Raw genomic sequence first — 17,949 nt, forward strand, 5'->3', positions numbered from 1 at the left:
TTGAACGTTAGAAGTTCATGTTTTAAACTTTTGTACTTTGTGACACGAGACGCATATTGTCTTATTGAAAACATAAAAGATTTTATGACAAAACTGGCTGCGAATTTGTGCTCATCAGAGAAAACAAGAGATGTCGGTTCCCCAACTTGTTGCATCTGAAACACGTTTGGGAAGAACTAAATGCCAAATGTGGCAGTCAGACAAAACATGGGTGAAATTTGGTAACTCTTCAAAGTTTGTTTGTGTTAGGTATTGTCAATCTATCCCCACAGCTTGCTTTGAAATGTAGTTGAAAAATCTCTCTACTCTCAGCTTATGGGTCAGTTCAAAATAAACCTTTCATCCAGTAGATAATATGTTTAATAGTAAGACAAAAAAAAATTGAGGTTGTTGGCAAAATATAATTAACTTAAAATTAAAAATAAAATCGCAAAGGGGCAATTGACCCGTACGGTAGTTTTATAAGTAATCCATGGTATCTATGAGATGGTAAAAAATTGTACTTTTTGTGATTGCGGTTACGTATTGATTCCAAAAGGTTATCGAAAGCATGTTTTACATAAACAGCCGCTTTAGATTTTACGTCTCGCTAGAGCTTAGGACCATATACAAACTCAGTTGGTACGTTTGGTGGGTCGATATGTGAAGATGGCAATAACTACCACAGATACACTTCACAGTGGCTCCAGAAACGAGATAGCTCCCCACTGCTATATTTTCTAAGGTAGACATGTAAACGTTACGGTTTTTTGCCATCACACAGACATCATTGATTAATTATAGAACAAACGATGCTCACATGCAGCTCTTTTCCTGATTTTTGCGGATGCTACGCTCGGTACAACTCGCCTAAGTCGACTTTGGTACGTCATTAATTTCTCAAATTTCACAATAAATTCGAGCATCATCATGAAGCCTGTGACAGAAATCATCAACTACTTTGTGACTGGCTATTTAAGAGTCTCATAACTGAGCTAGATCATGAACTTCCAGGTGACCTGCCACTGCCATGTGCTGTACGATGGCTGTCAAAAACTCAGGCACTCTCTCGCTTCTTTCAGCTTTTAAATGGTTTGAAACTGTTCATGGCAAAAAAATAACAGCTATTCCGAGCTTTTAAATCTTACAAATTGGGGATATGAATTTTTTTTTTGGTTTACATTGACATTATGTATCACTTGGAAAAACTAAAACTGTGTTTTCGGAATCTACAACCGAAAAGGGAACAATTTACGTTTCTCTTCGACCCGTTTAATTCTGTAACGGACTGTTTAAACGTCCCACTAGTTTCAGATGAAGATGCGCTAAGTTGGACAATATTGATCTTGGTGAGGAGGATCAACTAAAACCTGTTCTTAGGAAAGGGACCATTGAGTTATTAAAATATGTGCCAATGAAATAAACACCTCAATGTCAAACGGGGTGCACTGACGTCATTTTCAATGTTTGAATCAACATACGTCTGTAGTTTCTACCTTAAAATACATGACATCAAACCATCGATTTGCTCTAACTGACTTTCATGTGAACAAATTGCTTCGATTGGCAACGAAGAAACACAAGCCACATTTGCAGAGGACTGTTTCCGATAAATTCTGCCAAAATCTCCACTAAGTACTGTATTGCAACATGCGTAGAAATAAATGACTTCTAAATTTTTGTCCTTTTCACGTTTGCCTGTGATACATTATTACATAGGGATGGTTAAAAACATTTTTTAGTCATCGTTTTTTTCTGATATTTTTTCTTTAGTCATTGTTTTTTTACGTTATATTACCTTTTTTTTCATTTTTTGTCAATTTTCCAAAAGGTTCATACATTTTTTCAGCTAACAACTGTTTTTATTTATCATAAGAACTGAAAAAAGAAACTGTTGAAATATAGCTACTGAATAACTTATTATAAATTAGTTTACTGCCGTTTTGATCAAGTTCTGTAAGTCAGAAGTGTGACCGCATGCTCAGCAAGTGGTTCTAATGAACCATCCAACTTCAAGTGCTACCAATAACGAGGAAGAGGACTACTTGGTCTCCGTGGTTACCATAATTACAATAAACTCCTTTGCTGCTTGTCTTAATTTTTTTTATCAGTTTATTTATTTATTTCACTTTTTATCATTTCTTTCATTGCATACTGTATAGCTTATTATATGGTGAGTATTATACGGAGTATTAAGATGTTTTTTAAAGTCTAATTGATGAGCGTGTAGTCTAATCGATTGATATAGGTTAACATATCAATGAAAAAGTAGAGATTACTAGACCAAATTGGTAAATTCATGTTATTTCAATTTAAATTTAATCAGCGTAAATTTGCCAATTTAGTCTTGTACTCTAAACATTTTGGAACTAACAATTAATTAAAAATTAAAAGTAAAGAAATGATTATTTTATCACCCTATACTCATCCTTTCGGATCATTGGTGAAGTCAAAGGAAGATTTCCATGAAACGTTTAGTGGAAAAATGTTATTTTTGTAACCTATCCAAGTCTTGATTATTTCGGAACTGATATATTTGAAAAGCAGAAGTGCAAACTTGTTCCAAAATTTAAATTTTAAACAGATTGTATGTGCAAAAAACGTTTGTTTATTTATTTATTTTATTTTTACAAGCAACAAAAACCGACTCACATCTCTAGTAATATGCACAATAAATCTAGCTGAGCAAAAGGGTGTGTATGAGTGAGTAAATGGGGTGATATTCATGTTTATGATGCGGCTTTTTGCAGTTACAGTACAGTAACATTGTAAAAGATGAAGCTTGATTACTGACTGGTTGGTCACCCCTGAGCTATACCATAAGAAACTGCCTTAAAAAATTACCAACACGATAATGTGATGCGTAGTACCTATTCGTTCTGGATCATTGTTATGTTGACAATTATTAGGAACAAATATATAGAAAATGTCCATGATACCATTACAGTACAGCATACAGTGTAGCGTTTGTTTATTTTTGATTATTAAAACGTAAAATTATGTCATAAACTACCAGGGATTTATAAGAAAGTGAAAACCAGCAAACGCAAACTTAATGGCGTGATCAAGACAAAATAATATTTAAAATAACAAATAAGTGGCGACAATACTTACGCTTTCAATATTTTCTTGTAAACAAAATATTTTCATAATACTTAGTAATAAATAAGGTATTAGTGGTCATGTGATTAGTTACGTTTTGCTTAACACTAGAACGGCCGAGGTGTCGAAATCGACACTTTTAGAAATTTAGTTCACTATTTTGGGCCTTAATTATTATCGCAACGTTTTCAAACTTTCAGTAGCTTCCCAATTCTGCTTACACTTTATAGTTTAGTAGTATTTTTCTAAAAAATCTTTTTATGTTATCTACAATGTGCAGATACACCTCCAACGGCCGAGGTGTCGAAATCGACACCTCATAAAAATTTAATAAGATTTGCAAAGTATAAAAGATTTTCTGTGTGAAAAAACTAATTCAATAGTTTTCACACTTACTTATAGCGTTTCTCATGGTAATTGTTTAACACTCGGCTTGACGTGTGTTATCGCTCGGCTTGATTTTAGGTCATCCTACTGAGTTTAGAAATACCTTCCACAAATCTATTAGCGATTTGCAACAGATAAGTTTATTCATATTCGAGAGCCACTGGAAGGACTTGTTGTAAAATTGCATCAACAATAACAGTTGCGCATGAGAAAAACAATTACACTCCGGATTGGAGCCTGCCAATCGATGAGCAGCTCTTTCCAATGGAAGACAGATGTCCTTTTTTCGTGTTCATGCCAAACAAACCAGACCAGTTTGGCATGAAATTCTGGGCATTAGCCGAGGTTCATTCGAAATACGTATGCAATACCGTACCGTAGGCTACTTATCGTACCTCGGAACTATTGAAAAAAAGCAACGAAATGGAAGGCTTCTCCCCGAGGATGTAGTGATCAAGATCACCACTAATTTACACAGACAAAGCGGGTACAATGTCACAACTGTTAACTTTACTAGGGTAAATCTTGCTGGTTTACTACAGGAAAGAAATATATCCATTGTTGGAACTGTTCGAGCTAACAGTAAAGGACTGACAAAGGAGATGACCAAGGGTGGAGGAGAAAGATTTTCCAGTAAATTCTTCTACAATTCAACAAACAGCTGCATGCTTGTAAATTATCAGTGCAAAAAAATGCAATTGTCCTTTCCACTATGCATGACAGCCCCAGTATTGATGCAAACAGAGAAAAATAAACCCTGTGATCTATTTTTATAGCGAAAACAAAGTAGCAGTTGATGTGTTTGACGAAATGGTAAGAAAATACACCACACATGCAGCAAGTAAAAGATGGCCTCTTGCAGTTTGGACAAATATGCTAGATATTGCAGCTTTGAACTCTTGGATTATTTTTAGAAAACGTTCCGGCAGCAACATCAGCCAACGTGATTTTCTCCTCCAGCTCATTGAGAGCTTGATGATGGCGTATGAGCGATCTTTCCAGGCTAGATTGGAGGGCAGGAAATCTTCAGCCACTCTGCAGTCTCGTCGTCCAGGACCCTCAGACCATGCGCACCGTGTGGAGGCCGGTGGGTTAGGCAGTGGTGGATGACATGGTCTGCGGTCTGTTCAGTGGCACCACACTCGCATTCTGATGAAGGAGCCAGGCCCCACTTGTGCATGTCCGAACGAAAGCGGCCGACGCCAGTTCGCAGGCGGTTAAGCCTGACCCACGCAAGCCTTGCGAGGGACATCCCTGGTGGGTGGGGATCGGCGTCGGGTATGAAGTCACGGAGCGTGGAGGTGTGATTTTGCCACTCCGTGTTCCACATATGGTTCGTCCAGTGTGCCGCACTTAAACCAAGTTCTTCTGCGTTCTTAAGTAGTTGTTGTGCGGCAGGCACAAAGGTGCGTCTTGATTTCAGCCGCTGCTTTATAGGTGGTGGTCTCTTGAATGTTGCATGGAGGAGATGGTCGGGGTCCAAAGCGCAGCGAGCGAGAGAAATCGTGGCTCCTTTACGGCGTAGCTCAGCGGGTTGGATGCCTGCTAGGATGGGTAGACAGTCCGTTGGAGTGGGGCGTAGGCATCCAGTCACAGTACGCAGTGCGTCGTTGATGGCGGTATCAATCTGGTGGGTGTGAGAACTACGACACCAGACCGGCGCGCAGTACTCAGCGGTGGAATGAACAAGGGCTAGGGTAGCTGTACGAAGAGTTTTAGCACCAGCTCCCCAGCCGGAACCCGCCAATCGCCTCAAAAGTGCGACGCGTGTAGATAGTTTTTTGCGCAGTGACTTCAGGTGCCGGCGATACGTGAGTGACCTGTCCAGGGTTATGCCGAGGTATGTAGGTTCGGCACAGTAGGGCAGGCGTTCCCCATCAATGTTGATGTTTATCTCACGCTGTGCCTCCCGATTGTTAAGGTGGAAGGCCGCCGACACTGTCTTTGACTTGCTGAGCTGTAGCTTCCATTTCTGGAGGTATGCTGATAGTGTTTGCATGTCTTGGCTGAGGTTCCTCTCCACTGACTGCCAGTTTCCTGCTGAGTGCAGGAGTGCCAGGTCGTCTGCGTAAGCATATTTCCTGGAGATGGTGGGGGGCAAGTCGTAGGTGTATATGTTGAACAGGAGAGGAGCCAAGACTGAGCCCTGTGGGACGCCGTTTTTAAGTCGGCGTAGTCTGCTTTGACGACCGCTACCGGTTGTGAGGGTAAAACTGCGGTTTTGCACAAGTTCCATCATCATATGGACCATGTGTCTGTCAGGGAGCAGACGGAGTAACTTGCAGGTAAGGCCGCTATGCCATACGGTATCATAGGCAGCCGTGAGATCAACAAACACGGCGCCAGCCTTCTTCTTAGCCGAGAAGCTGTCCTCTATGTCTTGGGTCATAAGTGTGACCTGATCTACGGTTGATCGTCCGTGTCGGAAACCAGCTTGTTCACGGGGGAGCTGCGGATCTATTATTGGTTCGACACGGGCGTAGATGAGTCTCTCGAGGATCTTGAAGGGGATGCAGAGCAGTGAGATTGGACGGTAGCTCTTCGGGTCCCATGGGGGCTTATTCGGCTTAGGAACTGCAACCACAAGGGCTCTTCTCCAGATTCTGGGAATTCTCAGGTGGCGCAAACAGCAGGAAAGGAAGTCTTTTAACCAGGACTTTAAGGAGGCAGCAGCATGGAGTATCAGCTCCGGGCAAAGGTGGTCAGGGCCCGGGGCTTTACCTGGCTTTATGTGCTGGAGGGCGGCGGAAAATTCTTCCGGGGTCAACTCACCCGAGATGTTGTCCCCGTCTGGGGTTGTTACCCTCCAGAGGTCCGTCATTTCTTGCAAGACGGATCTATCTGATTCACAGTCTCTCGATTTGTATTTCCCGTTCTCCACAAGTTGTGAGGCGATGGAATTTGCTGAAACGGGACATTGTTGACGAGAGGCACGTGATCTGCCAGTTAGGTTGTTCAGTGTACTCCATGCTATGCGGCTGGAGTGCGTGAAGTCGATTGATTCAACGGCTTCTGTCCAGCGCTCCTTCCTCTTTGAGTCCAGCCTTGCCAGCAGAGCTGTGGCTGAGTTGTTGGTGTCATTGCCCTGAGGGGCGTGGAGGAAGTCGGAGTAGAGGCTTTCGCACTCCTTATCCCAGCACGGTATGTAGGTCTTTCGTCGGCCGCGGGGGATGGATTGTTTTGCCGCTGATGTTATTGCATCACAAAAGTCCTGGTAGGCTTCTTCCACGTTGTTGGTGTGAGGGGATGGGAGATACTGTGTGGCTTCATTTGTGAGGATGCTATAGTACTCCCAGTTAGCCATTCTGAAGTTCCATCGCTTAACAGGCTTGCTCGGGACAGGCATTATGAGCGTTGGAGCCGTGATAATCGAGGGTCGATGTTGGGACCTGGGGAACTTCTCTAGCACACGTCTGTCCGGTTGGCAATTATCTGGGTCATCACTTGCGAAAGCCAGATCGGGGTTTGTACCAGTGTTCCAGCGTCCGGAGAAGAAGCTCGCTGCACCCTTGGGATCGTGCAGTAGGGTGAGGTTATTATGGGCTGACCATGAGGCCAGGCTTTCTCCGTCGATGTTGGTGGTGTTGTAGCCCCAGTCAACGTGGTGGCAATTAAAATCGCCAGCATAGAGGCTGGGTTGGGGGAACACGGGGATGGCTGTTGGTGTTAAGCGTGAGGGTGGTGGCTTATAGACATTGATGATGTGATAGCCTGATATGTCTATGCATAGCCACTCTATCTCCGATTGGGCACTGGACTGGTCTATTGGCGTCCAGCTCAGTTGCTCATGGACAAACGTGGCGAGGCCGTGTTTCCTGCTGATGGTTGCGCCTGCGAGTGTGAAGTTGGGTAATACCAACTTATCCACAGATGTGCAGTGGGTCTCCTGGAGGAGAATGACGAGAGCCTGATGTTTTGTGGCCAGATACTCGATGATGCTGAGCTTGCTGGCCGTAATGCCCTCGGTGTTCAGCTGCAGTACGGTGGGTCGTCGGTACTTTTCGACAGAGGAGCTGCCGCGCCCTGAGAAGGGCGTTTCCCTATCCACCCTGCGCTGAACCTGGGCCTGGTTTGCTCGAGTATGACAAGCTTCGCTTCGCATATCTTTTTTTCTTGAAGATATGGTACTGACGGGAGGGACCACGAGAAGGTGCTTGTTCTTCCCTTCCCCCATTGAGAGCTTGAGAACTGCTCATGTGCTGAAACGAAAGCCGACACTGCAGAGAGAAGAAGACCAGCGACGACCATCTAGAAAACGCGGAAAATGTGCTGGATATAATTGTAAAAACAATACAGTTACCATTTGCAGCCACTGTCGAAAAGTGGGAAGTGTGATAATGGTGACTGGAAAGTTACAGGGTGCAAAGGCTGCACTGCGTAAAGTGTTTGTTGGCTTGTTTGAGTTTTTCTTCTCCTGAATAAGAAAACTTTGTGCTATTTTTATGATAATTATGTCTTCTCTCTGTTGAATTTTTAGATCATCGTACAGAGTCAAGATACAGATACAGTCAAGCTTCGAACTGATCAAAACCTGGTAGCTAACGTCATAATTTTTGTCTAAAACCAACAAATGAACAGCGCAAATAGGTGACAAAAGTAATAAGTGCTTCAAATAGTTTTATCACTGTAAAATAAAACGAACTCTTACTGCTAATTTTGCGAAAAAATAAAGTTTTTGTGAAAAGTGTCGATTTCGACACCAGCGGCCGTTGGAGGTATACTTTTTTTGTCGGCCGTTCTAGTGTTAATCAAGTTTTGTGCTGCAGCATTTCAATACTACTGCACGCAGGTTTCTTTTTGTTTTTGATGTACGTTGTACGACAAGGATTGCTTCCTATGTTTATTCAAAAGGCAAGAGCAATGATGTTCAAAAATAAATAGTAAGTTTTGTTTCGGAATACCGTTATAGCCGATGCTTTGTTGCTCCATCAGCCTTTAATTGCAGCCTTTAATGACTTTTGACATCAGCCTTTTGCAGCTTTTGCACATCAGCTTTTGCAGCCTTTTAACATCAGCCTTTGATGCAGTAGCTATGCCACATAAAGTGTGTAACGTATCTAAGACTAATGTTTGGTGATTAAAATTTAGCTTAGATAGATAAACAATAGACAGATAAAACCAAGCAACCAGACGGCATTTAACCCTTTGCTTTTCAACGTTTTTTTGGAAGTTAACTGCTCAAGGGGGGGCCGTTGTTGGATCAAATTCAATCAGCTGTTACGTGTTATCCGCTGGTGCTATTTCAACAGAAGTTGCACTGGTGTGAAAACAAATCATTTGTCTATAAGTTTAAAAAGTCATTATTTTAAAATTTTATATGTTAAACTTGATATTTCAATTTTTGCAAAGGTATCCAAAAACGACAATTTTGATTTATCTTGCCGCTATTTAATTACCATGCTAATCCGATTTCATGCAAAATTCTGAATAACAAAGAGCTCGATCAACCGCACGAAGTGTGTGTACGGTGTGCCGAATAATTGCATTGATAAAGATTTACAACTTGCCAACAAATCTTATTCCAGGCTGTACTCACTGATTCTGAAATAGTTACAATCAGAGTAATATTGTTACACGAATTTGAAAAAAAACAAAACTGCGTTTGTTGTTTTACATTTTTGTCCTAAGCTAATGCATTCCGAAACTCATGGCTAGCTTCTAGTTTTATGGAACCAGACTTCTCATAAGTAACACCTTAGCCTGCTTCAATAGCTGTTTACATCTTCGTTTGTGTATTTTAGGTCTACAATTGAGTTTGTAGTATGAATATTTTTAGTAGAGAAAAGACAATTGAACAAGTTGTTGAAATTATCTGAAATTTCTAAGTTCAAATTAGGTGCTTTTGAAATTGTGGATTTGTGTCAAGTAGCATCACAAATATCATGCAGGCTACATCATAAGTCATTTCGCTTACGGGTGTTTATAAACATAACTCATAAATTACATCCACAAAAAATACAGCATTTACATCAACAAAGCTAAGTTCGAAGCTCACTTTTCATTGAAGATTGTGTCAATCAATTTGAAAATACATTTTTAGTCCGCCCGCGTCGAAACAATGCAACAGCGAATTGAGGAACATGCGTAAACAAAGGAAATGTGAAATAACTCACAGTCAGCAAATCTACATAAATTTAACGTTTACAAATGTTGAATCAATGCAAAAGGACTGGATTGCTGACTGGGTCCTTATTGTTTGAAGCACAAAAAATACGCGTAAAGGCGTATCAGCAAGGCAGCAATTATGTATCTGGCCAAAAAAAAAATTAATTTTTGACTTCAAAGATAAAAATGCTTATAACGAAGCTTCAAAGTTTGTCGTAAAAAATATTGCAGAGATACAATGAACATAATCATTTTGTGCCAGATTGTGAGAAGACTTACTAGATTCTTTCCAAATATTTGCATGATTACAAATTATTTTCTATAACTTTATATTGCCAAAAAATTGCTTCTTTGTTGAAACAACGTGGCTACAATTCTATAAAAATTCTTAGGCCTACTACATTGAAGTAGTGAAATGTTTTTTTGTGATTTTGCTGATGACGTTTTACAACATCCGAGAAGTAAAAAATAATAATGATGAATTATTTTACAAAACCGTGGTTTGCAAGCGCTTCACAAAAAATTGTTGAGAAAATTCACTATTAGACGTAAAACGTTTGTAAAATAAAATTGTCGGTTTACGTATTTATAATGTTTATTACGCTGTTATCGAATTATATACTGCCTGTATTGTCTACCTTTGTGGTTGCCGGCCAGCTTAGAGCAGCATGCAAACTACGCGTTTATGGTATTTGCATCGTGTTATGATTCTCGAAAATTTCCCACAAAGTCTTTATTTTTATCGTGATATTTTTGTGCCTTTTCTGTCCTAAACTTGAAGTCATTGTGCAGCACAATCCACATCGCTTTTTAGACTCAGTCTTCATTGAAAATCTTTTGTGTGGTGCATCATTTCAAGTAGTGTCTTCCCCTAAGTTGTTACACAAGCCGCCCAGAACCAGGTTGATTAGTATGATCTTACAGCCGTTGAGAGCCCGTTATTGTATGTGTGGAATTATTAGATGTCTGACTAAATTCATGCCAAAGTCGAGCAAATTCTGCTTTCAGGATCCTTACCGTTATTTACGGTATTTTTTGTTGATAAGTTTAGGCAGCATTTTTCCAAGATAAATGAAGACATCGGTATTGTTCGTCACTTAGATTTAGTTTTCTAAGCATTGTTTATTCATTCTTTGATCCACTAGTTTGTCCCACTTTTGGTACAATTGGATCGTTTATAAATGGCGGGTCTTCACAATAGCCGGCCTCTCATACATTGGCGCAACGTATTCAGATGTTGAATCAATGATCAAGAAAGCTGATTAATTGTTGTTTGTTTTATGTGACGCCTTACTTTATGCCTCGTCTACATTACAAAATATTTTGAAATGTAGATGAGGCATTATCATCTTTATTTTGCGCTCTTTGGAACAACATTACAACACACAGTGCACTGTGAAACAAAAATGCAGGACATAACAACAAGTAGGCGACATAAAGCAGGGAAGGGACGCCATCGAGTTAGCTGCTACGTGTAAATGGAGCCTATATCATAATTTTAGTGTATCTCACAATTACTGTTTGCAAAAACGCTATTTCTCCGGCTTCTCCCAAAAGCATTTGCAGTGATACATTTCCTCAATTGCAAGTTTTGTCAATGAGAGCATTTCCATACAACGTTTATTTCGAAACCAGGTTTTTCGTGCCTTTATCCAAGAGAAGATTTCTTATTGTAACGTTTTTTATTCGTCAATGAATATTATCTGCTTGAAACAACTGTTTTGAATAGTTTGTGGCCTACATAGCCTACTATTTTGATCGTGGATTGCGATTCTTCTTTGTAGAGCTGATAACGCAGAAAACGTTTGCTATTATTGTTTCTAATTAACAGCTTTGTGATCACTGGCTTTTCTTTTGTAGAATAAGAAATAACGCGCTTTGTATTATTGAGGTCAAACCAAACAAAGGAGAACAAGAGGATGTTTCTCTCTGCTCGCGCATATCGATGCACGAAGCAATTATGAGCTTATGGCTTGTTATCGCAATGTAATCCATTTCACGCTTTGCTGGAAGTAAGCTAGAAATAGCAAAAATTCACCAAAATCTTGAATTTACAAGAAAACTACACAAATTTTAGCATCAAATTTAATATCATCAGATCCGCCTGGCAATTTTAGGAAAAGTCAAGAAAAACCAAGTGCATGGCGTTATTGTGCTTCAAATAATCAAAGGAAATATGAGGGGGGGGGGCAAATCTGGCCTCCCTTTGAGGAGCAAAGTGTTAACATAATACATTAAAGTGAACATCAACTATAACCTACGAACGTTTTCTGCCATACACATTAGGGTGAAGTGAAAAAAACTTTTTATAAAATTTTTATTAGCTTGGGGTTGGAAAACTTGCCAATTACTACTAAAACTAATTGTGCAAAATTAGAATGTAATCTGACGAGATCTTGATCTGCCACCAGCCACTTGAAAATTTACCATTGGGCCATTCCGTGTCAATTCACACAGTCAAGAAATTAAACCTCTTCAATTTTTCCTAAATTTTACACACCTTTTCACTATCTTATATCATGAACACCTGCAAAATTTGAGTGAAATTTATTGAGAAACACGAGAGTTATAAAGCATTTAATTTGGGGGGTCTGCCTAGGGGACACAATTTTTTTATTTTTGGCCATGTTTGAGGTCACATTACTGCTTAAGTAAATTAGGTAAGAACCTAATTTTTTTACAGGTGATAGTACTTCTGCCAAATATTTAACAAACAACATCGTTTATATTGTCACTTTAAAAGGTCAAAGGTCATAGACATCCAAATGTGGCCGTTTCCAGCTCTCGGTTAAAATTTTCCAAAATTTTAAAACCTTGCCAAGACACTATTTTTGATTGGTTTTGGCTGAAATTTAGTAGAAATGTTGTCCACAGGATTCTCTATGAAATTACAGTGTAAATTTTTACTGGGGTCATGGGTAACCGGGATATTAAAAGGATCTCTTTTTTGCTTTTTGCCATTTCGACCCATGTTTCACATTAAATACCTCCCAACCCCTTTAATATTTTGTACTGAAATTTCATGGAGAATCCTGTAAACAACATTTCTACTAAATTTGATCCAAAATCAATCAAAAATAGGGTCTTGGCAAGGTTTTAATATTTTGGAAAATTTTAACCGAGAGCTGGAAACGGCCACATTTGGATATCTTTGACCTTTGACCTTTTAAAGTGACAATGTGAACGATGTTGTGTTTTCAATACTTGTCAGCAGTACTATCACCTGTAAAAACATTGGGTTCTTGCCTAATTTTCTAGCAGTAATAGGACCTCAAGCATGGCCAAAAATAAAAAAAAAATGGTGCCCTCTCGGCAGAGCCCCCCAAACTAAATGCTTTATAACTCTCGTGTTTATCAACAAATTTCACTCAAATTTTGCAGGTGTTCATTATATAAGATCGTGAAAATGTGTGTAAAATTTCAGAAAATCTGAAGAGTTTGAATTTCTTGACTATGTGAATTGACACAGAATGGCCCAATGGTAAATGTTCAAGTGGCTGGTGGCAGATCAAGCTCTCGTCAGATTAAATTCTAACTTTGCATAATTAGTTATAGTAGTAATTGGCAAGTTTTCCAACCCCAAGCTAATAAAAATTTTATAAACAGTTTTTTTCACTCCACCCTAATACACATGTTAGCCTTTTTTAAGTAATGAAAATTTACTGAATTTACATCTACATTGAAAATAAATAACTGATCTACACAATGACTTGAAAAACAAAATGCATAAGAATGAAACGGCAAAGCATGGGTGAAAGGCACATCACGTGGTGGTTAATTCCGCGAGGCAAAAAGCGCATTATATGACGAATTAAAAAAGACGTTTAGCAGATATGAAACGCCTGCAGCAAATAACTTCGTATTGAGGCGAAGATTGCAGGATTTTATGAGCAAAGCCTCGTGGATTTTGATGTCAAATTCGGTGAAACATTTATGTAAAACTTTAAGAGACTCCAAGGATGGTTTATTGTTCAAACACCAACAAACAAACAACATAGTTGTTTGCTGCAGGCGCTTCCTATCAGCTTAACGTCTATTTTTTAATTCGTCACCTGGTGCGCTTTTTGTCTCGCGGAATTAACCTCCATGTGATGTGCTTTTCTCCCCTGCTTTGCCGATTCATTCTTATGCATTTCGTTTTTCAATTCATTGTGTAGATCAGTTACTTATTTTCAATGTAGATGTAAAATCAGTTATATTTCGTTATTTGAAAAGGGCTAACATGTGTAATGTGTATGGCCGAAAACGTTCGTAGCTTGTAGTTTATGTTCAGGTTAATGTATTACTATTACAGTATGTTAAATGCCGTGTGGTTGCTTGGTTTTATCTGTCTATGGTTGAAGAAAGTCACATGTTTACCAAAATTGTAGGCGTATAGATAAACAAGGCAAAGGTCTCCCTCTTCATATCCGCTTTCGAACACGTTTGTAACCGGTGGCTTGCCATGTATTGCACTCTATGAAGTTCATGTGTTGTGTGTTTAGTGAAATTCGTTCAAATAGTAAAATGAAGAATCCTCCAATCTCTGAGCCACAAACCAACATACGAACCAAGAAACTAACACCCACATCGGGTGCTGATGATGTAAAGATGGAAATCGTAACTGTGTGTAAAACCGTAAGTAGATTATTTGCTTGGCGTTGGCTTTTCAATAATGCGGTCCTGTTTAGATACTCGATTTAAACTGGTTGATGTACACCCCTCACCTCTAACCAGGCTGTAATAAACTGGGCTGGCGTAAGTGCTGAAGGAAAGGCTGCCGAGAAGATGTAACTGGCCTCCAACGAAAGCTGAGTGTGATAAGATCCTTATCTGCTCATTCCACCGAAGCTCAATATCTGAGCATGGAAAAAGTTTTGCCTTTAGAAAGACATCATTTCATTTGTTGAATAATAAGATAACATTGAAAAAAATGTTAAAGATGAACTTTTTTATTTTCAAAAGGAAATCCTCGAGCTCAGCAAAATTTCAAAAGTAAAGAATTCAGTTCTGTCCAATGGAAATGTCCAGTCAACGAAGAGCTGCTAAATCAAGGAACCACTTTATAATTTCGCACTTATCATTGTCGTTCTCTGCATTTTTGACAATTAATCAGTTTTTATGGGTGTAGGATTTGATTTTACTTTGTGTCTGATTTAACCTGCTTATGTTTAGTTTATAGAATGTCCATTTTGGCAAAATGTTTGAATCGGCAGGTCAGAGGCTGATTCCTCTTTCGAAAATTACATTTAAAGTTAGTTCTTATTTAGCCTTTGTGAATGAATGCGATATGAAGAGTTGAGACAAACTTATAAATATAAACAATTACAACAAAAAAAGTGGAATGAGATTTATCATAACCAAAATACTGGCGGCTGAAACAAATGATTAAAAGTTGCTTATTGCATCGGAGATTAAAGAAGCGTTCTTGCTTAAATTTGCTTCCTTAATTTAACCCTATTCGGACCAAGCTATTTTTGGCAGCTAATGGCCTGACGTGTGGACTTATTCCATCCACACTTTCATTTTGTAATAACGTTTGGCATAAAAACGTTACAAGGTTGCTTTTCTAGTAAAGTTAGAGCAAAATTATTGATAAACTGGTAAAATTTTTAAATTTTAAAACTATACCACTTTTTTGCTATTGCTTTTTTGCTATATTTGCTTTTTTGATGTCTCCGCCATAATCTCCTTGAAATCGCTAATTTCTTGGTTAAAGGCACGCACAGTCCACTCATACTTTCGTGAAATGACCTACTTTCTTCTGACAACTGCTGACGCAAAATCCAGTGGTGAAGTTAATCCCTCTTCAATTTTACGCAGATTATTTTTTTACTAGTTTTGCTGACAATTTTGGGAGTAGGGTGTCAAAAACTGCTGATAACTAAAAAACTATACTAAACAAAATCATTTTATTACTAAACCAAAGTTGAATAATTTTTAGGAAAAGTCATAAAACTTTAGTTAATTTGAGCCAGTAACTTTTATGTAATCGATGAAAGGTTTAGGTATGATCGGAACCCGTCCACCCGATAGTTGTGTTTAGAAGTTCAATCCATTTGCATTGTACTGCAGATATTATAATTTGCTTTAATTATGTTATGTTTTATTATTGTGTTAATTATGCCTTAATTTGCACTAAAAAATTTTGACCAATACAACAATCTTTAAATGAAAGAAATTGCAAATTTTTATACACTAGGACGCTTTGACATTATGCGCACATGGGCCTACTTTACAAGCATATCTACCTGGAGATGCGTCCTGATTTGTTATAGCCTACTTTGTAGATTTTTACTACTGCTACTGTATGACTGTTATTTTCTGAAACAAAATTACTGTTTGCTGACTCGTGATGGTACAAAAACTTTTTTTCCATCGAAAAAACAGTAAAAAATACATTGAAAGTATTTTTAAGAAACTACCTTTCTGACGGTTACAAAACGTTGGCAAAATCTAGAAAACTATGCGGAATCTAACACATCAGGCAGTATCTCTTGGTAGGCATAGTTATAGTAAGAGCTATTGGTTACAAGAGTAGAGGCTCAATGCTTTGCTACAATCCCACCTGTTCCAGCCTCAACCATGCTTGCAATCGTTTCTTGTATTTTTATTTATTACGTATGATTTGATTTAGTGAGTTGGGATAAAAAGCTGAATTTTTGTAGACACTTATAATTCTTAACGATTTAACTTAAATCCGAAGTCACACATTCCTCTAGCTTGCTTCACCAATACTGAAACCCAATATAAAGGCAAATGGTGTGCAGAAACAACAGCACCCGGCACTCGGCAAAAAGCGACAATCAGAAGTGAAATGTCTTGATAGTCAGGCAAGCCACGTCACGTAGAACCCAGGAACAACGCAAATTCAACGTTTACAAATTTCATCACAATTATAATCTGGAGGGCAATTGACCCGACGGAACAGCTATAAATTTCAAATTGCACAAGTTTTCAATGGTTGTATCACCATGAAATAGCTATTTTGAATGTTACTCCATCACCTGACTTCTAAGTTCAGTTCAGGCAGTTCAGGTTGTTTTGTTCTGTTGGCAAATAAACAAAAATTTACAAAACACAATAAATACAAATAATTTGCACAAGTATGGAAGCGAAAGACAAAAAAATCCCCAATGTCAGAGCTATACCACAAAAAATTTCATCAAAACACCCAAAATTAAGAACATTAATAACACAGCTAATGCATAATACCCGTACTTTACATAATATATAATAATGAAATAATAAAAGAAGTTAACATAAAACATAAAGACTATGTGTAAGAAGACAAACAACAGATATGTTTTAAGAGCGACTATTGTACAAATTCTTTAAAAAACATTTGTATTAACACTATTAAATCATAGCATCTACTTATCAAAGTTTGATGTTGCAGATGGTAAATGTATATCATTCCTTTTGTTTTGACAAGTGATATAATAGTAAGTTTTATTGACAAAAGCAAAGCAGCCATATAAGGCCCATTGCAGCATTTTGTGCTCATATTTGTACATGAACTTTGTCGTCTCTAATTTAATGATATCTTCAATCTTGAGCACATTAAACTTATGATCAAGAATAATTGTACTTGTTAATCTCGGTAAAAATAGACACGACCGAGCAAACTTGTTTTGTAACGTATGAATTGAAGCAACTACAGTAGGCTAGAGCAAAATTTGCTCTTCCTAATTTATAGCAGTATTGAATCTTGAATTTCAACAAAGCATAATATAAAGTTTGTAATATTGTTAATAGTTTGTTAATTGTTGATGGTCCAAAGCTTATCAGAATATTCAGGCAAAGCTTGCAAGGTAATGGTTTGCTTCCTTCAGTTGAGAGTCGTAATGTAGGCCAACTATAATTCTAACATCTGTGAGACAACAACACTACACAACATGCGAGTAGCTTGCATATTACGCATAATAGCCTACACATGCAGCCAACAGCGTGATCACACCGGTGCAGTTTTAAGCAATCGTTGATGTTAACGTTCCATTCAGTAAAATGCGCGTTTATGATTCCAGTGCATTCTATTGTGGAATAACTCGATTTTTTCTCGTGCTAGAAGGGCAAATACAACACATCGCTCTCTAATCCACCAGCAGAATTCGATTTCTCAAATCTTAATAGAACCTTGTGGATAAGACGATTCGAACGGTTTTTGATGTTTCAGGTTTAACAGAAAACGATTGCAAATTGCAAATCAATGCAGAATACACGTCTACACTGTATCGGCAATAAAGCTGAAAATAGTGCAAATCTTTGATCTTTCGATGGAAAGTTCCACGGAATGTGTAGTACAAAAAATGAACTCAAACAACATTTTCTTTTGAGAAGCAATATCATATTTGACCGCGCCCAGTTCAACATTAGAAACCAAAGCGAAACTGAGTT

General features: G+C 38.4%; 1 protein-coding gene across 1 annotated transcript in view; it reads left to right on the top strand.

Annotated features, from left to right (window-relative positions):
• The window catches only part of LOC145770859 (adhesion G-protein coupled receptor G7-like), a 46,312-nt gene that overhangs the window by 27,921 nt on the left and 442 nt on the right, over window positions 1–17,949 (top strand). The window lies entirely within an intron of this gene.

The sequence above is a fragment of the Aplidium turbinatum genome, chromosome 5, assembly GCF_918807975.1.
Source record: "Aplidium turbinatum chromosome 5, kaAplTurb1.1, whole genome shotgun sequence".
Lineage (NCBI taxonomy): Eukaryota > Metazoa > Chordata > Ascidiacea > Aplousobranchia > Polyclinidae > Aplidium > Aplidium turbinatum.